We start from the raw sequence: 21,453 nt of genomic DNA on the forward strand, positions 1-21,453 counted from the left end.
CACTGACTCCTGATAGTCTTAACTAATTAAGCCTAACTTACCAATGTGACTTGAACCTATTGCTATAAACTGCCCCTTGTTGTGTAAGACAATTACCTCTTGTTAAGACTCACTAGTGGTCTATCCTTTACACAAATAATTAGACAGGCCTTTAGACTCAGCAGACAAACAAGGGCTTTTGACTTAAGATCATATGAAATAGGAACAGAAGTAGGCCGTTTGGCCCCTCAAGCCTTTTCTGCCATACAATAGGATTATGGTTGATCTGACATTTCTCACATTCACTTTCCTGTCCTTTCACCATAACACTTGTTTCGTCTCCTGATCAAGAATTCATCTTCGTCTTAAATATACACAATGAGTGAGCCCCACAGCCCTCTGAGGCAACAGCTCTCTGTGGCAAAGAGTTCCAAAGAATCTCAACTCTCTGAGTGAAGAAAATGCTCTCCATCTCAGTCTTAAATTTGCACCCCTTTATTCTTCGACTATGCCCTCTAGTCCTAGACTCTCCCATGAAGTGGAAACATCCTCTCAGCATTTACCCTGTCAATTTATTCCTTAAGAATCCTACATGAGTCAATGAGATCACCTCTCACTCTTCTAAATTCCAATGAGTAGAGTCCTAACCTGTTTAATTTTTGCTCATAAGATAATCCCTCCATGCCAGGGATCATCCTCGTGAGCCTTCTCTGAACTGCCTCTAATGAAATAATACCTTTCCTAAATTAAAAGGGTCAAAACTACTCACAGTACTCCAGATGTGATCTCACCAGCACCTTGTACAATTGCAGTAAGACTTCCCTACTCTTACACTCCAACCTCCTTGAAATAAGGGCCAACATTCCATTAGACCTGCTGATTCCTGCTGCACCTGTGTGCTAGCTTTGTTTGTTTCATGTGCAAATATCCCCAAGTCCTTTGTGTTGCAGCTTACTACAGTTTCTTTCCATTTAAATAATATTCTATTCTTTTGTTCTCCCTTCCAAAATGAACTTCATATTTTCCCACGTTATACTTGCTAACTGTTTCCCCTCTTACTTAACCTATTAATATCTCTCTGAAAGCTGTTTGTATAACCTGCTTTTTCACATATTTTAGTGTCATCTGCAATATTGGCTACAGTAGATTCACTTCCTTCCTCCAAGTCATAAATATATGTTGCATTGATCCCTGTGGAACCCCATTGGTCACAGGCCACCAATCTGAAAAAGAACACCTTATCCTCAATTGGTGTTTCCTTCCCATGAGCAAATTCTCTATCCATTGCCAATATCCTACTTCTAACACCATGGGCTCTTAATGGATTAACCTTTTGTGAGGTACCTTGTCAAATGCATTCTGGAAGTCCAAATACAACCCATCCACTGGTTCCTGTCTATCCAGTCTGGTTGAGACTTCCTCAAAAAACTCTAATAAATTGGTCAGACATGATTTTCCATTCATGGAGCCATGTTGACTTGCTTGATTAGATTATGATTTTCCAAATGTTCTGCTATTACTTCCTTAATAATTAATTCCAATACTTTTCCAACAATGGATGATATGCAAATCGGCTTTTAGTTACCCATTTTGCCTCTCTCCCTTTTTTGAATAGGCGTGTCATATTAGCAATTTTCCAATTGTCTGGTACTTCTCCAGAATCCAATGATTTTTTGAAAATTACAACCAAAGCATCCTATATCTCTGTATCTACCTCTCTTAGGATCCTCGGATGCAAGCCATCAAGGCCAGGGACATATCTGCCTTTAGACCCATTAGTTTGTCTAATAGTACTTTATTGATGACAAGGATACTTAATTCCTCCTCCATATTCTTTAGTGTTAATGGAATGTCCAAAGTATCTTCCGCTGTAAAGACTGATGCAAAATGTCTGTTTAAGTCCTCTGCTGTTTCCTTGTTCCCCATTGCCATCTCCCAAGGTTCAATTTCTCAGGGGGCTATGTCCATTTTGATCTCTCTCTTTTCATTTTTACGTATATTTTTAAAAACTCTTATAATCAGTTCCTTGCTAGTTTGCCCTTATAATTTATTTTCTCTGTTTTTATTGTCTTTTTATTTTTTTTTGGATTCTGATTTTATCCTAGTCTCAGGGTTATCACTGACTTTGGCCTCTTTATATGTTTTCTCTTCTACCTTAGTACTGTCCATAATTTCCTTGGCTAGCCATGCTTAGTTTCTTTTATTCTTAGACTTTTATCCTTCTTACTGAGGTGTATTTTTGCTGAGAGTCATGAATTACCTCCTTAAATGTCTGCCACTGCACTTACAGAATTGTTAATGATAAAAGAAAGCTATCAATTGGTTAATCTTCTCTCCAGTTTTGGATTATTAATTTAAGCCATTTAGTTCAATAGTTCTCTGTTCATTCCGTTTCAAAGTTGAGGCCTATATGTATTAATTCTCTTCTTCAGGTTATGTTGTTATATTCTTCATAGAATGCTAGGGACTATTTTTTATGTGAATGTATATCCTAGGGTGCCATATTTTCTTCCTGTCATGTGCTGAGTATCAATGTATCAGTCTGTCAGTTCACCAGCTATGTGAGCAGCAGTAACAAATATGCTTGATGAAGGTTCAGCATTTTGCATCTAAAACGTGATTATTTCCAACTGGAGGGAATCAGAAATTATAACGGTATTATTTGATAATGGTGTTACTTATTTACATGTGCTTAAACACTGCATTTTGTACCTGTGAACATGTGGGAAGAATGTGAATAGTTCAAAAGGCAGATTTTTTAAAATGTTAGTCTAGTTGGCTGAAGGATTTACAATTTTCGGAGTTTGTTTGGTTCTAGAAGCATAGGAACAGGAGTAGGCCATTCAGCCCCTCAAGCCTGTTCTGACATTCAATGAGATTTCATAGAATCCCTCCAGTGTGGAACAGGCCATTCAGCCCATCGGGTCCACACTGACCCTCTGAAGAGCATCCCATCCAGATCCACACCCCTACCCTATCCCTGTAACCTTGCAATTGCCATGGCTAATCTATTTAGTTTGCACGTTCCTGGAAACTATGGGCAATTTAGCATGGCCAGTCCACCTAACCTGCACATCTTTGGAGTGTGGGAGGAAACCGGAGCACCTGGAGGAAACCCACACAGACACAGGGAGAATGTGCAAACTCCACACAGACAGTTGTCCAAGGGTTGAATCGAACCCGGGTCCCTGGCACTGTGAGGCAGCAGGGCTAAACGCTGAGCTGCCATGCCACCCAAATCATGGCTGATCTGTGGCTTTGATCCATACCTATCTCTGGCCCATATCCTTTAATATCTTCGCTTAACAAAGAATGATCTATCTCAGATTTAAACTTAACAACTGATCTGGCATCAATTGCTGTTTCTGGAAGTGAGTTCCAAACCTTTGTGTGTAGAAGTGCATCCTAATATCGCATTTTCATAATGTTCTCAATTTAATGAAATCACTTCAGTTTCAAATAAAATTTGCTCTTAACCAAACTTGCTGTGCTTTGTTAAATGAGAGAGATAGAAGTCTATTGAATAATGAAACATGATGCAGAATATCTCAGAATTAGTTGGATTCACACAGGAAAATCAAAGATCTGAATATTAATACAGAGGTAGGATCCTGTGCAATGGGAAAAGTGAGCTGTATTTATTTAGATGAGCAGAATGTCCAATTTCAGCTTGGCTGGCCAATTAGGCATTTCCTTCTTGGCTTCTTGACTCTAAACTGAGACAAATGTTCACTGAAATAATACAATCTTAACTCCGCTGCCCTATTGAAACAATATAAAATGGAATTGGAAAGATCACTGAGGTTTTTGGGAAAAAATGAGGTGAGTTATTTGAGATGGATTGTCATGAAGGACAGACAAAGTAAGTGTATAGATTCACTGTCTCTTCCATTGAGCAACTGCTGGGTGCAGCATGGATGTACTGTACCTAGCAGAAAGGAATCTGCAACTGTCACTAAGAAGTGGGCAGAGAATTCTGAGGAAGTGAGCAGGAGGAGTATAATGCTGTGGTCTTAGAGGCAGTGCAGGAAGCGATCTAACCAGGTTAGGAGAAGCAGATTCTCCAACATGCTGCAGTATTCACCAACCCTCTCCTTGTCACTCATAGAATCATAGAATCTGTACAGCATGGAAGCAGGCCAATTGTCCCATTGAGTCCACACCAACCCTCTGAAAAACATCTCACCCAAACCCAGTCCCCCATCCTATCCCTTTAATCCCGCATTTCCTTTGGCTAGCCCACCTGTCCTACACATCCCAGAACACTTTGGGCAATTTAGCATGACCAGTTCCACTAACCTGCACATCTCTAGACAGTGGGAGGAATCTAGAGCACCCAGAGGAAATCCACACAGACACAGAGAGAATGCGCAAGCTCCTGACTGATTGTGGAATCAAACCCAGGTCCCTGTGAGGCAGCAGTGCTAACCACTGAGCCACCATGCTGCCCTTATCAAATGTCCTGTCATCACTACTTGTACAACTAAGTTCCTATGGCACCCATCTCAACACCACTGCTACTCACCCCAACCATTCTGGTGGATTTTTTTTTACTCAACCTGTTATTACATACCTCTGGAGCAGGTAGAGCTTGAATTGGAGCTTCCTGGTCCAATTGTTATAGTATGTGCTATAGCTGTCACCTGCAATAAATGCATTGCATCTGATGGGTAAATATATGACCTTCAATTCATCATGATTCTGTTTTTTCACCCCTTACCCCATGATGAAATTGGTTTCAGTCCCATATAGGTAGAATTCATCTGGCCTTCACAGTTCCCATCTTATCTCAATAGGCCAAGAATTTAAAACCCCCCATTCTGCACTATGTCACCATCTACCCATTCATTTTCCCAAATCTTCAAATTCTATACTTCTGTGTGTGTGGTCTTGAGAGTATGTAGTGATAGCTACTTTTGAGGTTCCACTTGTTAATTTCCTACCTGGCTCCCTAAGTTATGACTGAAGGATCACATTTCTCCTTCTACTAACATCATAGGTCCTAAGGAGGACCACGAGAACTGGCTACACACTGTGCTTCTTCAGGGTGTTCTGCAGTTGTTCAACAGCATCCTTAACCACAGAGCCCTGCCACCAGCACAGAAGCAACATACAATCCTGGATTCATGTCAGTGGCTGCAGAAATGCCACTAAATCTCCAATCACTAATGCTTTCTCCATCTTCCTTGTGACCCTGTATAGTTGAGACAGTCCTAATGCCAAGATTTGGCTCTTGCTGCACTCCCTGAATCAACTGTTTGGGTGTCCTCACTGTACGGGACTGAACACTAGTTGCAGAATGAATTGCAGTCAGGGCCTTTTGCACTACCTGCCTGTTCCTTCTTGACTGCTCTTTATTTGCACATCCTCTGTCTCTCTCTGCACACTGTTAAGCCATGGGGTGACTACAAACTGGCTATCCACAAGGGTCTCAACCTTGCCGAAGTGCCACTATTGCTCAAGCTCCAAACCCCTGACCTCATGCTGTTGCAGCTGAAGATACTCAGAGTCATAGAGTTGTGCAGCACAGAAACAGGCTCTTCCGTCCAACTTGTCCATACCGACCAAGTTTCCCAAACTAAACAAGTCCCACTTGCCTGCATTTGGCACATTTCCCCTAAACCTTTCCTATTCATGTACTTGTCAAAACAAATTTTAAATGTTGTAACTGCACCTGCATCTACCATTTCCTCCAGTAGTTCATCCCACACACCAACCACCCTCTGTGTGAAAAAGTTGCCCCTCAGGTCACTTTTAAATCTTTACCCTCTCACCTTAAAAATATGACCACTACTTTTGAACTCCCCCATCCTAGGGAAAGACCTTTGCTATTCACATTATCTATGCCCCTCATGATTTTATAAGGTCACCCCTCAATCTCCTACACTCCAGTGAAAAAAGTCCCTGCCTATCCAGCCTTTCCTTATTATTCAAAGCGTCCTGACCCAGCAACATCCTGCTAAATCTTTTCTGAACCCTCTCCAGTTTAATAAGATTCTTCCCATCGCAGGGCAGCTAAAACTGTACACAGTACTCCAAAAGTGGCCTCACCATGTCCTGTACAACCTCACCATGACGTCCTAACTCCTATACTCAAAGGTCCGAGTAATGAAGGCAAGTGTGCTAAACATCTTCTTAACTACCCTGTTTACCTGTGATGCAACTTTCAAAGAACAATGTACCTAGGTCTCTCTTTTTGACAACACTGCCCAGGGCTCTACCATTAACTGTATAAGTCTTGCCCTTGTTTGTTTTACCAAAATGCAACACCTTGCATTTGTCCAAATTAAACTCCATCTGCCACACCTCAGCCCATTAGCCCCAATTGATCAAGATCCACTGGTAATCTTAGATAACCTTCTTCACTTTCAACTATACCACCAATTTTGGTGTCATCCACAAACTTACTAACCATGCCTTTTAAATTCTCATTCAAATCGATTATTTCCTGGACACAGGAATTATCACGGAGTTGCCACATGGAGCTCACTGCTTTCCAGGGGTTAGAACTGCCCCTATTCATTGGTTACTGTTCAATGACCCACTGGTCTTTAGGGAAGAGAATTCCAAAGATTAGTCTGTCTCTGAGAAAAGAAATTCCTTCTGATCTCTGTTTTAAATGTGAGAATCCATGATTTTAAACTGTGCCCCCAGTTTTAGATTATCCCACTGGATGAAACAGCACCTCACCATTTATCCTGTCTCGCCTTCTCAGAATCTTATATGTTTCAATAAGAGCACCTCTCATTCTTCTAAACTCCAGTGAATATTGGCTCAACTTTTCTGCATTAGGCAACTCCTTCATCTTAGGAATTCGCCTAGTTAATCCACCTTTACTATTACGAGGGGGCATAATTTTAAGGTGATTGGAGGAAGGTATAGGGGAGATGTGAGAGGTAGGTTCTTTACACAGAGAGTGGTGGGTGTGTGGAATGCGCTGCCGGCAGTGGTACTGGAGTCAGATATTTTAGGGACTTTTAAGCGACTCTTGGATAGGTACATGGAGGATAGTAAAATGTAGGGTATGCAGGGTAGATTGATCTTAGTAGAATAATAGGTAGGCACAGCATCATGGGCCGAAGGGCCTGTACTGTGCTGTACTATGTTCTATGTTCTATGTGCTATGTTCTTAATCTCCCTGAACTGCCTCCAACATAATTATCTCTCTTCTTAGGTAAGGGGACCAAAACTGTACATTGTACACCAGGCCTGGTCTCGTCAATGCCCCATGCTGTTGGAACAAGACTTACTGACTTTTATACTTCAAGCCCTTTGCAATGAAAGCCAGCATTCCATTTTCCAGCCTAATTACTTGCTCTACCTGACTTTTATGCTAATTTTTTGTACAAGGTCATCCAGTTCATTGTGTACTGTGGCATGCTGCAGCCTTTCTCCATTTTAATAATATTTATCTTTTCGTTCTCAAAGTGTTTTTACTCTCAAAGTGGACAACCTCACATTTTTCCATATTAGAAGAAACTGTCAAATTACTGCCCATTGGATTAAACCATCCCTCTGCACACTCTTTGTGTTCTCTTCAGAATTTGCCTTCCCCTCAAAACTGCATCATCAGCAAATTTGGCTGTGATACACTCAATCCCTTCATCTGAGTCACTAAGTAGATCATAAGTGGTTGAAGCTCAAGCACTGATCCCTGTGGCATTCTACTATTTATAGTTTACTCAACCTAATTGTGCCCTATTTATCTCAAATCTGTTCCCGGTCAGTTAGCCAATCTGCTGTGAATACTCATATCCTGTCCCCACAAGAATGAGCCCTTGTGTAGGGCACACATTTTATGGGGCACTCTTTCAAATGCCTGTGTATGGTTTTCCTTTACACACCCTGCTTGTTTCATCCTTGACAAACTCTAAGCTTTTGTTGGATGTGATTTATTTTTCACCAAACCACGTGGACTCCTTCTGATTGTATTATGATTTTCTAAATATCTTGATATGACTTCCTTAGTAATGGACATCAGCAATGTCTCAATGTCCTGAACAAAAATCAGAAATTACGCAAACGGATTTTGGACCGTCTCCCTCTGTTCTTGAATAAGGACATAACATTTGTTAACTGTGGTCACTGAGATACAAGGGAGGTGCTGATGCACTAACAATGAAGTAGATGACAGTCTTGAATTTGTCTCGTAACAGAAGAGAGCTGAATTATGAGGAAAGATTGTAACAACTTGGACTATTTATCCTTGAGCATCAGGCAATCTTATTGCTGTACCTAATGTTGTAAGTGGAATAGAAAAGGTACATTGAGAGCGCTGCTTGAAGCTAAAATCGCCACTGTAGAACAGAGGGTCACAGATTTGCAGAGCGAGATGAAAATGTAAGATTGATGAAAATTCCTTTTCAGAGTGTGATGAATATGTGGACTAGAATTCTGAGCATGTAGCAATGTGGAAGGAACAGATAGATCCTCTGATATGGGAACCTTTAAGGCCTCTGGACAAATCTGATGAACCAAATTTTGCCTTATTTGCATCTATCCAGGGCTGTCATTTACATGAGCTCCATCTGGTGGTGACATCACATATTTTCCCAATCTCTGGTATCCAAGGAAAATCTTAGCATTCTTTGCTTAAATAGTTCTAAGTAATCGGCATTTTCAGCATTAGATTGCAAATAATATACTGGAAGCTGACCATATTATAGGATTTAGGAGGCAAAGTAGCAATCCCTTTATTATTTATGTTGTATTTTGGAAAATAAGGGATGCCCACAAGAGATTTCTACCCTGTTGAGTTAATGGGTCATTTATCTGCATCTTGTATTTTCCATCCTACTCATTTAAATGTTGATGAAACCGTCCCCTGTAAAAATTCAGCCTGAAATATCACTTCTGTTATCAGAATATTGACTGTCGCAAGCCATTTGATGCATTTTGTGCTGAAAATGTTAAAAGAAGGATGTACTTTTCTTTCCATGGCACCTTACGCAACCTCAGGACTTGTCAAAGTGCTTCATGACCAATAAGTTAGTTCTGAGCTATTGTTCCTGTTGTAAGGAAATGTGGCCAATTAATGTGCAAAGCAACATCCATACAGCAATGAGATATATGGCATAATAACCATGTTTGCATGGAGTTGGTTCACTTCAACCTTTTCGTCAGAAAAAAGTTTGTTCAATATTAGTAACAAACCCAATTGAAAAAACTTTGCCGTTCTTCATATAGCACCTTGGCTTAACACTATATCTGAAAGGCTGCTGACAGGACAGTACTCTATTGTAAAGCATATAAAATTCAACCTAGATTATCCACTCAAGTTTCTAGATGGGACTTGAAAGCTAACCCACTGACTCAGAGTCAGACACAAAACCATTGAGTCTTGGTTAACCCATTCAACTCCGAATTGAAACTTATGAACTGCTAAAGCTACAAACTAAATTATTTCAGTGGTAGTTACGAATGGGAGAATGACGGTGTTATCTCAGCAGTTGGGCAATCTGTTTTTTTTTCCAGATAATTATCTTTCCATGTAGTGTGACCTATTTGCTGAATATATGAAGCAATGCATTAGTTCAAAAACTGTGGCCCAACAGGAACTGAAATAGCAAGGAATAATTCTCTAACTTTGGGCATTATTGCTATCACAGATTAAATAAGCTTTTTGTTTTGTTCAAGTAACAACAGTAACTTGTTCTTTTACATAGGACCTTCACTCAGTGAAATTTTAACACACTGTAACATCCCTAGGTATTCAAAGCAGCATTGTCAAACAGGATTTGACGTTAAACCACATTAGATATTAGGGCAGATAGCCAAATACCTGATCAAAGAGGTAAGTTAAGGAGTGCCTTAAAGAAGGAAACAAATAAAGAGAACTCTTGAGGTCCAAGGGGGAATTCCAGAGCTTAGAGCTCCAATGACACTTCAATGGAAATGTTCAGAAGTCCAGAATTAGTGAAATGAGTTTTGGAGGGTTGTAGCTTTCAATACAATTACAGAGATAGGAAGGAGTAAGGCCATGAAGGAAGTTAAACTCATGAAAATTTTAAAATCAGAGACATTGCTTATGTGTGAGCTAATGTGAGTGGACAAGCAGAGAGATGTTGGGTTAATGACACTTGATGTGAGTTTGGACAGGCCAACAGAGTTATAGATGACCACAATTTTATGGAGTGTGTTTCCGAGAAAAATAATCAAATCTATAGGTAACTAAGTCATGGATCAGACCTTCCACTGCAGATGAGCTGATGCAAGTGTGGAGTCCAGCAATGTTACCTTCTTGGTACATGGCTTTGTGGTTGGAAGATCATCTAGGTGTTATTTTTGCCTCAAGGTTACTTTAAGGAGTGAGTAACTGTCTCTTAAAGGGTTACCCTTGTCTTCTAGAATTTATGAGACCACTTTTGGAGTACCCATACAGTTCTGGTTGCTCTGCTATATGAAAAGTATTATTATTAAATTGGAAATGGTGCAGAAAATATTTACATAGAGCATAGAACATAGAACATAGAACATAACAGCGCAGTACAGGCCCTTCGGCCCTCGATGTTGCGCCGACCTGTGAAACCAATCTGAAGCCCATCTAACCTACATTATTCCATTATCCATTATCCAAGAATGTTACCGGGACTGGAGAGTTTGATTTATAAGGAGATGCTGTATAAGTTGGGACTTTTTTCCTTGGAGTGTAGGAAGTTGAAGGGGTGACCTTATAGAAGTTTATAAAATCATGAGGGGCATAGATAAGGTGAATAACAAAGGTCTTTTCCCTAGGGTAGGGGAGTTCAAGATTAGGGGGCATATTTTTAAGGTCAGGGGAGAAAGATTTAAAAGGGACCTGAGGGGAAACGTTTTCACACAGAGGGTGGTTGGTGTGTGGAATGAACTATCAGAGGAAATGGTAGATGCAGGTGCAGTTACAACATTTAAAATACATTTGGACAGGCACATGAATAGGAGTGGTTTAGAGGGAAATGGGCCAAACGCAAGCAAATAGGGCTAGAGAAGGGTCTAGGCCCGAAACGTCAGCCTCTCTGCTCCTCTGATGCTGCTTGGCCTGCTGTGTTCATCCAGCCCTGCACCTTGTTGTCTCAGCAAATAGGGCTAGTTTAGTTTGGGAAACTTGGTCGTCATGGAAGAGTTGGACCGAAGTACACATCCTTGCAGGGTGCTGGTCTTAACGGTTATTGTGGAGGAGGTGCTGATGTCTAACTTCACTGATTGCATTCTCTGGGTCAGGAAGTTGAAGATCCAGTTGCAGAGGGCAAAACTGAGACCTATGTCTCAGAGTTTTGAGATTGGTTTGGTTGTGATTATAGTGTTGAAGGTGAGCTGTAGTCGATAAGTAGGAGCCTGGCGTAGGCATCCTTATTATCCAGATGTTTCAGGGATGCATGTAGGGATAGGGAATTGGTGTCTGCTGTGGATCTCTTTCACTGGTAGGCAAATTGCAAGGGATCGAGGCAGGCTGGGAGGCTAGAGCTGATGTGGCCATGAATAACCTCTCAAAACACTTCTCGCTTGGAGGTCAGAGCCACCGGACTGTAGTCTTTGGTGTACGTTATATGTGTTTTTTTTGGTACCGAGATGATGGTGGTCTTCTTGAAGCAGGTGGGAACTTTGGATTGTAGCAAGAGACGGTTAAAGATGTCAGCAAATGCTTCCACCAGCTTGTCTGCACAGGATCTAAGTGCATGGCCCAGTGACTCCATCCTGGCCATGGGGTTTAATCTCAAGAAGGCCGACCTGACATCTGCAGCGGTGACTGAGGAAACAAGTGTATCTGGAGCTTTTGGGGCAGGTGTCACTGCGCACTGACATTCTGCTCAAACTGAACTTAAAATGTATTGAGCACATCTGAGAGAGATGTGTTTCTGTTTGCTATTTTGTTCTGCATCATTTTGTACCCTGTGATGCCATGTAGGTCTTGCCACAAGTGGCGGGAGTCTGTGTAGTTAGTTTGGGCCTCTAACTTGGTCCAGTACTGCCTCTTGGCATCTCTAAAGGCCTTGTGGAGTTCGTATCTGGATTTCCTGTAAAGTTCTGGGCCATCTGATTTTAATGCCACACGTCAGTCTTCAGTAGGTTCATCCAAGGTTTATGGTTGGGGAACACTCGGATTGACTTCTTTGGCACACAGTCCTCTACGCACTTGCTAATGAAGTCTGTGACAGTGGTAGCATACCTGCCGAGGTTGTCTGCTGAATTCTTGAATAAGATCCAGGCCACCGATTCCAAGCAGTCCCAGAGAAGCCCTTCCACTGCCTCAGATCAGCACTGTACTACTTTCTGTACTGGCTCCTCTTGTTTCAACTTCTGCTTGTAAGCTGGGAGAAGGAACACAGAGTTGTGATCTGATTTTCCAAATGGGGTATGGAGTGGTATGTAGCAGTGATCAAGGATGTTCAGTCCTCGAGTGGGGCAGGAGACGTGTTGGTGGTATTTTGGTGGCACCCTCTTGAGATTGTCCTGGTTGAAATTGTTGGCCATGGTGAATCAGGCTTCAGGAAGTTTCATCTCCAGAGCATTTGTAGCAGTGTAAATTTCATCCAGAGCATCCTTCGCTCTGCCTGGGTGGTATGTAGACTGCTGTCAGAATGGCGGAGGTGAAGAATGTCCCAGACCACCATATTGCCTGACCAACATCTCTGTCTCAGGCTTTCTACAATGCTCCAGTGAAGCTCAGCACAAACTCGAAGAACAGCACCTCATTTCCTGTTTGGGGATCCTGCAGCCTTCAGGAGTCAATGTCGAGTTCAATAATTTTATAGCCTGAACAAGTTCACCCATGTCCTTACCCCAAACCCCTAGTCATTACATTGGCTGCTACCACAAATAACCATTGTCTGCCACTAATGGTCCTATTTAGCAACGATTGATTCACCCAGGCAGACCTTTACCCATTCCTTTGTCTATCCAATTACTGTTCTCTCTTTCTGGCATCCATCTCCACCATCCCACCCCCCCACTACCCTAACCAGCATATATACCAATCTTTTTCAGCCACAATCAGTTCTGAAGAAGTGTCACTGGACCTCAAAGGTTTCTCTCCACAGATGCTGTTGAGTTTTTCCAGCTATTTCTGTTTTTGTTTCTGACTTTCAGCATCCACAGCTCTTTGCTTTTTTTAAATCATTTAGTGTTTAACCTCTAACCTCGAGCTCTTGAGCCATAACCCGTTTTGTGGCACCTTATTGATTGCCTTTTGGAAATTCAGTCACACTGCATGGACTGGTTCCACTTCAGCCACCCTGCTTTTTGCATTCTCAAAACACTTAAATAAATTTGTCAAATGCAACTTCCCTTTTACAAAACTGAGTTGACTCTTCCTTAATGTATGTTGATTTTTGAAGTACCTTGTTCCTGTTTCCTTAATACTGGATTCTAGCATTTACCAAAGACAGATTATAGTTTATCCTTGTTCTTTATTGAAGAGTGGCATTACATTAGTGATTTTCCAATCTGCTGGAACATACTTGAATCCAGGCAATTTTGGAAGATGAACACTGATGTATCCACAATGTCAGCAGTTATTCCTTTTAAAGTTCTATGATGTAGGCCATCAGGTCCAGGGGACTTGTCAACGTTTAAACCTGTTGTTTGCCAATTTTTTCTCTCTAGTGAAAATGATTGTTTTAAGTTCATAGTTTCTGTTCACCTCCTCATTATTTTATGATTATTAGATTGCTTATGGTGTATTCCACCATGAAGATAGATACAAAATATTTATTTAAAGTTTCTACTTACTCTTAGACTCAGCATTAAGGTGACCGGCTTGGATTTGGAGTGACAACCAATGCACTTGAGGGGCACAGAAAGTACAAGTTACATAACCTGGTTGTGTAGAAATTAGTAAGGTCCATATTGTGATAACAAATGGAGAGCAGAGACAGGATTGCTGTGTAAAGGCTTCAAGACTCTGAAGCAACCTTGTGCTTACATCAAGGAGCTGCACATGACTGACTATAAATACCACAGAGTGGGCAGAGTTAGAATCCAGAAGATCACCACCAGATTGCAACAGTCTTGACTGGAAGACATACACAGCAAGTTAACATGAACAAACAAGAAGATAATTTAGTCCTTACGCCACGAGTCAGTGCCTGGTATAATATAGTACTGTGTATAGCACTATTTACCTTTAATGTATAATAAATAGTGATACATTGAAATTTAAGCCTGAAGGCAGTGCTTGATTTTGCCTTCTTCTTAATGAGTTTATCTTGAACCCAAACTCACATTGTGATCCAACAACATGATAAAAGAAAGTGACAGCTATGGGATACACTACCTCGAGAAATCTTAGCAGCAGTGAACATCAAAAACAAACTTGATATCATCTGTAGAAGCGAAGAATTCAAAACGTGATTTTTTTCAAGGTATTGTTCCTATAGCTTTAAGCCCTAGGTAGCAGACAGAAAATCCATATAGCCAAACAACTGCTGTGAAGGAAAGTTGCTAAACAAAAAACTCCTCTAAATGATGTACAAGAATACAGTAAGTCTCAAAACGTTTATCCTTCCCAGTCAGGAAAGGGGAAGAAAGCCTTTAATAATGTAGAGACCAGTAAAAACTCGGATAACAAGGTGTAGAGCTGGATGAACACAGCAGGCCAAGCAGTATCAGAAGAACAGGAAGGCTGACGTTTCGGGCCTAGACCCTTCTTCAGAAATGGGGGAGGGGAAGGGGGTTCTGAAATAAATAGGGAGAGAGGGGGAGGCAGATAGAAGATGGAGAGAGGAGAAGATAGGTGGAGAGGAGACAGACAGGTCAAAGAGGCGGGGATGGAGCCAGTAAAGGTGAGTGTAGGTGGGGAGTTAGGGAGGAGATAGGTCAGTCCAGGGAGGACGGACAGGTCAAGGGGGCGGGATGAGGTTAGTAGGTAGGAGATGGGGGTGGGGCTTGAGGTGGGAGGAGGGGATAGGTGGGAGGATGGACAGGTTAGGGAGGCAGGGACGAGCTGGGCTGGTTTTGGGATGCGGTAGGGGGAGGGGAGATTTTGAAGCTTGTGAAGTCCACATTGATACCATTGGACTGCAGGGGTCCCAAGCGGAATATGAGCTGCTGTTCCTGCAACCTTCGGGTGGCATTGTTGTGGCACTGCAGGAGGCCCAGGATGGACATGTCATCTGAGGAATGGGAGTGGGGAGTTGAAATGGTTCACGACTGGGAGGTGCAGTTGTTTAGTGCGAACCGAGCATAGGTGTTCTGCAAAGCGGTCCCCAAGCTTGCGCTTGGTTTCCCCGATGTAGAGGAGGCCACAATGGGAACAGCGGATACGGTATACCAGATTAGCAGATGTGCAGGTGAACAACTCCTTGATGTGAGAAGTCTTCTTGGGGCCTGGGATGGGGGTGAGGGGGGAGGTGTAGGGGCAAGTGTAGCACTTCCTGCGGTTGCAGGGAAAAGTGCCAGGTGTGGTGGGGCTGGAGGAGAGTATGGAGCAGACAAAGGAGTCCCGGAGAGAGTGGTCCCTCCGGAAAGCAGATAAGGGTGGGGAGGGAAAAATGTCTTTGGTGGTCGGGTCGGATTGCAGATTGCGGAAGTGTTGGAGGATGATGCATTGGATCCGGAGATTGGTGGGGTGATACGTGAGGACGTGGGGGATTCTGTTTTGGTTGTTATTGCAGGGAGGGGGTGTGAGGGATGAGTTGCGGGAAATGCGGGAGACACGGTCGAGGGCGTTCTCGACCACTGAGGGGGGGATGTTGCGGTCCTTGAAAAACAAGGACATCTGAGATGTACGGGAGTGAAATGCCTCATCCTGGGAGCAGATGTGGCGGAGGCGAAGGAACTGGGAATAGGGGATAGCATTTTTGCAGGAAGGTGGGTGGGAGGAGGTGTATTCTAGGTAGCTGTGGGAGTCGGTGGGCTTGAAATGGATATCGGTTTCTAGGTGGTTGCCAGAGATGGAGACAGAGAGATCCAGGAAGGAGAGAGAGGTATCAGAGATGGTCCAGGTGAACTTAAAGTTGGGGTGGAAGGTGTTGTTGAAGTGGATGAACTGTTCGAGCTCCTCGTGGGAGCACGAGGCGGCGCCGATACAGTCATCAATGTAACGGAGGAAGAGGTGGGGTTTAGGGCCAGTGTAGCTACGGAAGAGGGATTATTCCACGTAACCTACAAAGAGGCAGGGATAGCTTGGGCCCATGCGGGTACCCATGGCCACCCCTTTTGTCTGCAGGAAGTGGGAGGAATTGAAAGAGAAGTTGTTGAGGGTGAGGACGAGTTCGGCTAAGCGGATGAGGTTGTCAGTGGAGGGGGACTGGTCGGGCCTGCAGGACAGGAAGAAGCATAGGGCCTTTAGGCCATCTGCATGGGGAATGCAGGTGTATAGGGACTGGACGTCCATGGTAAAGATAAGGTGTTGGGGATCGGGGAATTGGAAGTTTTGGAGGAGGTGGAGGGCATGGGTGGTGTCATGGACGTAGATAGGGAGTTCCTGGACCAAGGGGGAGAAAATGGAGTCGAGATAGGTGGAGATAAGTTCGGTGGGGCAGGAGCAGGTGGAGACATTGGGTCGACCAGGGCAGTCAGGTTTGTGGATTTTGGGAAGGAGATAGAAGCGGGCGGTGCAGGGTTGGGGAACGATGAGGTTGGAGGCTGTGGGTGGGAGGTCACCTGAGGTGATGAGGTTGTGGATGGTTTGGGAGATGATGGTTTGGTGGTCGGGGGTGGGGTCATTATCAAGGGGGCGGTAGGAGGAGGTGTCGGAGAGTTGGCGCCTGGCGTCGGCGATGTAGAGGTCAGTGCGCCATACTACAACTGTGCCTTCCTTGTCCGCGGGTTTTATGGTGAGGTTGGGATTGGAGCGGAGGGAGCGGAGGACTGCACGTCCTGCAGGGGAAAGGTTGGAGTGGGTGAGAGGGGTGGAGAGGTTGAGGCTATTGATGTCACGACAGCAGTTGAAGATGAAGAGGTCGAGGCAGGGTAGGAGGCCTTGGGATCGTTCCCCGCCTCCCTAAACTGTCCTTCCTCCCACCTATCCCCTCCTCCCACCTCAAGCCCCACCCCCATCTCCTACCTACTAACCTCATCCCGCCCCTTTGACCTGTCCGTCCTCTCTGGACTGACCTATCCCCTCCCTAACTCCCACCTACACTCACCTTTACTGGTTCTACCCCTGCCTCTTTGACCTGTCTGTCTCCTCTCCACCTATCTTCTCCTCTCCACCTATCTTCTCCTGTATCCATCTTCTATCCGCCTCCCCCCTCTCCCTATTTAAATCAGAACCCCCTTCCCCTCCCCCATTTCTGAAGAAGGGTCTAGGCCTGAAACATCAGCCTTCCTGCTCCTCTGATGCTGCTTGGCCTGCTGCGTTCATCCAGCTCTACACCTTGGTATCTCAGATTCTCCAGCATCTGCAGTTCCTACTGTCTCTGAAACTATCTTCATTCATCTCTGCAAAGATGCTATGTTGGTAAAGGAAAACCAAACTTACATCGAAAACATTTAGATCTGCAGAAGCTTTGACAATTTTCAGCTTTAGTTTGTTTTTAATCCTTCATATGATGTGGTCAGCACTGGCTAAGCCAACATTTATTTCCCATCCCTAATTGCCCAGAGGGCAGTTAAGAGTCAGCCACATTGTTGTGGATCTTGAGTCACATGTGGGCCAGACCAGGTAAGGATAACAGATTGCCTTCCCTAAGGGATAGTAGTAAACCAGATGGGTTTTTCCTGACAATCAACAATGGTTTCATGGTCATCATTGAACCCTTAATTCCACATTCTTCTTTTTGAATTAAAATTCCACCATCTGCCATGGCAGGATTTGAACCTGGGTCCCAGAACATTAGCTGGATTAATTGTCTAGCGTTAATGCCACTAGGCCATTGCCTCCACATTTAGTACCACAATGACAATCTTCCAACAAATTTTCAACAACAACTTTAATCAATGAAGAATACAACAAGGCAACAAACTTAATGTGTCACAAGGAGGTCAAAATCCTAATGGTATTCCTCCAAATCAAGAAAATGACCATCAATCTCAAATCGCTGTTAACAATCAGCTCATGCAATACCATACACCAATACATATCATTTTATCAGAAAAAAATTGAAGAGGTCTTATCTATTTGATAGATCAGTAAATTGACAGATTTTGAAAGCATAAATCTTAAGACTTCAAACAAATTCAGTCTTGGAAAATCAAATCAAATGTAGAACACTTAAAATACCTCCACTACATGGTAAAAACATCTGACCGTAAATTACATGGACAACAGATCAATGAGAAACATTACATTTGAAAGCTTCATAGCAATTTTCATAAGTATTCCACTTCAAGATCGAATAAGGCACTAGTGAGGTCATGCTACAGCAGCAGATACCAATTTCCAGGAGAACCTGTCAATTGTTTCATTAACAAACTCTATGTGGTATTTGAATAATGCAGCAGTGGCAACTTATAACAACAGTCCATGTATGAAAGGATTTTCATTGGCTTCTTTGATCAGTCACTGCCTGTTTTCAATCAAAAAAGATCTAACTTTAGATGAACAGTTGATATAACAGTGGATACTGTGATTGTAAACTGTGCAATCTATATATATTTTAAAGGCAGTGTTTACTGACACTGATGAGTGTGGGAAACTGTGTATGAAGACACATGGAGCACATAGTTCTACACACTGACATCATCATGCGGGCTTTGTGTGTGATGCCATTGGCAAATACATAACTGAGCATGTGCAGGAAAGCATGTGTGGCTTTGAAGTTGGCTTCAGTGGTGGGGAGAAGAGATGCCGGACATGGGACGGGGCTGGTGGAGAATTCCCAGAGTGAGAAGGCAAGAGAGAGAAGGCCTAGAAGCCATGGGTGGGGTTCAACAAGCAGAGCCCAGGAGCTGAGAGGGCCTCTTTCCCTTTGTCTCCCTTCCATGTTCCCCCTCGCTCCTGGGTCCTCCTTGTCACCCCACCTCGCCCCTCCTTACCACCGCCACACCCCCCCACACCTGGTTGTCTACACTCTTCACCATTCTCTCCCGCCCTTCCCATTATCTCCCTCCACCCCACCTCACCACCAACCACATCCCAAACTGCTTCTTTACCCACCCACCTTCCCCCTGATTCTCTCCTGGATCCCAATCTCCTACACCCCCTGCCTTTTCAGGTTCTCCCAAACTCTTCAACCCAATCCCCATTCTAAGCTTTCCCCCACCCCCAGCCCATCCCCAACCTGCTCTCTCTCCCTCACAGTCCCGGTCTCTTCACGATCCCTCATCTATCCCCTCACCCTGCTCTAGCCCTCTTGAAATCTGCACATGTGTGATCCAAAGCAGCACATAGCTGTGTCAGTGCATGCGTCAGTGGCAGCAAATGCAGCCTATTTTAAAAAATAATTTATTGTAAGTTTGTGTTTCTGGTTTTTGCGTGAGTAACCAGTGGATTTTCCATGTGACTGACTTACAAGTATTTCTGTAGCCATGGTGATTTCTGTTAAAACAGTTTGAGGCCTTGTTTTAGAGTGGATGGGTTTTGTGCACCACTAATGAGCTTTTATTTATTTATCAAATAAGAAATTTATTTTCTAAAAAGAACTTTGAATTCAAGATCAATACTACAAGTGAACAAGTTTCTTTACATGAAAAACAACAATACATTTATGAACTGCTTCATTTCTTCCTGGGGGAACTAACAATAGTATCCAGTCATATTAATGCAATAGAAGATGTTTAACCACTTCATAACCACTCCTGCAGTTACATTACCACAGATTCCTTCAGCCAGCTGAATTTCTAGCCCATGTGTTGAAGCTATTATTTCCTGCCGATGGAAGAGGTTAGAAAAGAGCATTACCAGGGTGGGAGAGGTCTTTGAAGATCTTGGCAGCCATTCCGTGGCAATGAGAAGTATAAATGGAGTCCATGGATGGGAGGTTGACTCCTTTGATGGTCTGGGCTGTGCACACCACCTTCTGTAGTTTCATATGATAGTTATGCAACCGGATAGAATGCTTTCTATGGTGCACCTGTAAAAGTTTGTGAGGGTCCTTATGGACATGGCGAATTTCCTAAGCCACCTGAGGAAGATGAGGCATTGTTGTGCCTTCTTGACTGTTGTATCTATGTGGGAGGTCCGGGACAGATTGTTGGTTATCATCACTCCTAAGAACTATACACTCTTGACCTTCTCCACCTCAGCTCTGTTAATGTAGATGGGGGTGTGTCCTCCTACTTTCTTCCTGAAGTCAATGATCAGTTCTTTTATTTCACTGACATTAGGAGAGAGATTGTTATCATTGCACCTCGACACCGTGCCCTCTATCTCCTTTCTCTATACTGACTCATCATTGTTTGATATTCCTTCATGCAACTCATCTAATGTTGAATGTTTGAGTTAACGTTTCAGGTCCGGTGACCCGTCCTCAGTTCTGAAACGTTAACTCTGTTTTTTCCTTCACAGATGCTGCCAGACCTGCTGAACTTTTCCAGCAACTTTGTTTTTGTTCCTGATTTACAGCATCCGCAGTTCTTTTGGTTTTTATGTTGAATGTTTGACATAGTTTTCAACCTCAAATACTAACCATGGAGTAGAGCTCAATATTTTCACATCTCTCTGGGTAAAGAATGAATGAATATTTACCCCATTCTAAATCCTTCCAAGTCTTTTAATTGTATCACTCATCTAGAATCCTGAACTACTGGAAAGAATCTGCTGTTATCTAACTTTTCCCATCTTTGCATAATTGAAAACACTTCTATCACATTTCTCTGTAATTTGTGTTTTTATTCAATTGTGGCATGTGTACATTGCTAGCTGGGCCAACATTTATTGGCACCCCTCGTTGCCCTTGAGGAGGTGGTAGTGAGCTGCCTTCTTGAACTGCTGCAGTCCACCTGCTGTGGGTTGTCCCATGATGCCATTAGGGAAGGGATTCCAGGATTTTAACCCAGTGACAATGAAGGAATGGCGATGTATTAAGTCAGAATGATGAGTGGCTTGAAGGTGAACTTGAAGGTGGTGGTGTTCCCATGTATCGGCTGCCCTTGTCTTTCTAGATGGAAATGGTCATGGGTTTGGAAGGTGCTGTCTGATGACCTTGGGTAAATTTCTGCAGTGGATCTTGTAGACACTACACACTGCTGCTAATGAGCATCGGTGGTGGAGGGAATGGATGCTTATGGATATAGTGCCAATCAAGCGGGCTGCTTTGTCCCAGATGCTATCAAGCTTCTTGAGTATTGTTGGGGCTGTACTCATCCAGGCAAGTGGGGAGTATTCCATCACACTCCTGATTGTGCCTTGTAGATGATGGACAGATTTTGGAACATCAGGAGGTGAGTTACTCTCCACAGTATTCTGAGCCTCTAATCTGCTCTTGTAGCCACTGTGTTTATGTGGTGAGTCCAGTTGAGTTTCTGGTCAATGGTAACCCCTAGGATGTTGATAGTGGAGGATTCAGTGATTTCATTGAATGTTAAGGGGCGATGGTTAGATTGTCTCTTATTGGGGTTGGTCATAGCCTGCCATTTGTCTGGCATGAATGTCACTTCCACGTGTCAGCCTAA

The 21,453-nt window shown here is 43.3% G+C and overlaps 1 protein-coding gene across 1 annotated transcript in view; it reads left to right on the forward strand.

Moving 5' to 3' along the window:
• Window positions 1-21,453, forward strand: part of si:dkey-42p14.3 (EF-hand calcium-binding domain-containing protein 10) — a 79,765-nt gene that overhangs the window by 37,195 nt on the left and 21,117 nt on the right. The gene's annotated exons all lie outside the window — the stretch shown is intronic.

This window comes from Rhincodon typus, chromosome 18 (assembly GCF_021869965.1).
Source record: "Rhincodon typus isolate 14 chromosome 18, sRhiTyp1.1, whole genome shotgun sequence".
In the NCBI taxonomy this organism is placed as follows: Eukaryota; Metazoa; Chordata; class Chondrichthyes; order Orectolobiformes; family Rhincodontidae; genus Rhincodon; species Rhincodon typus.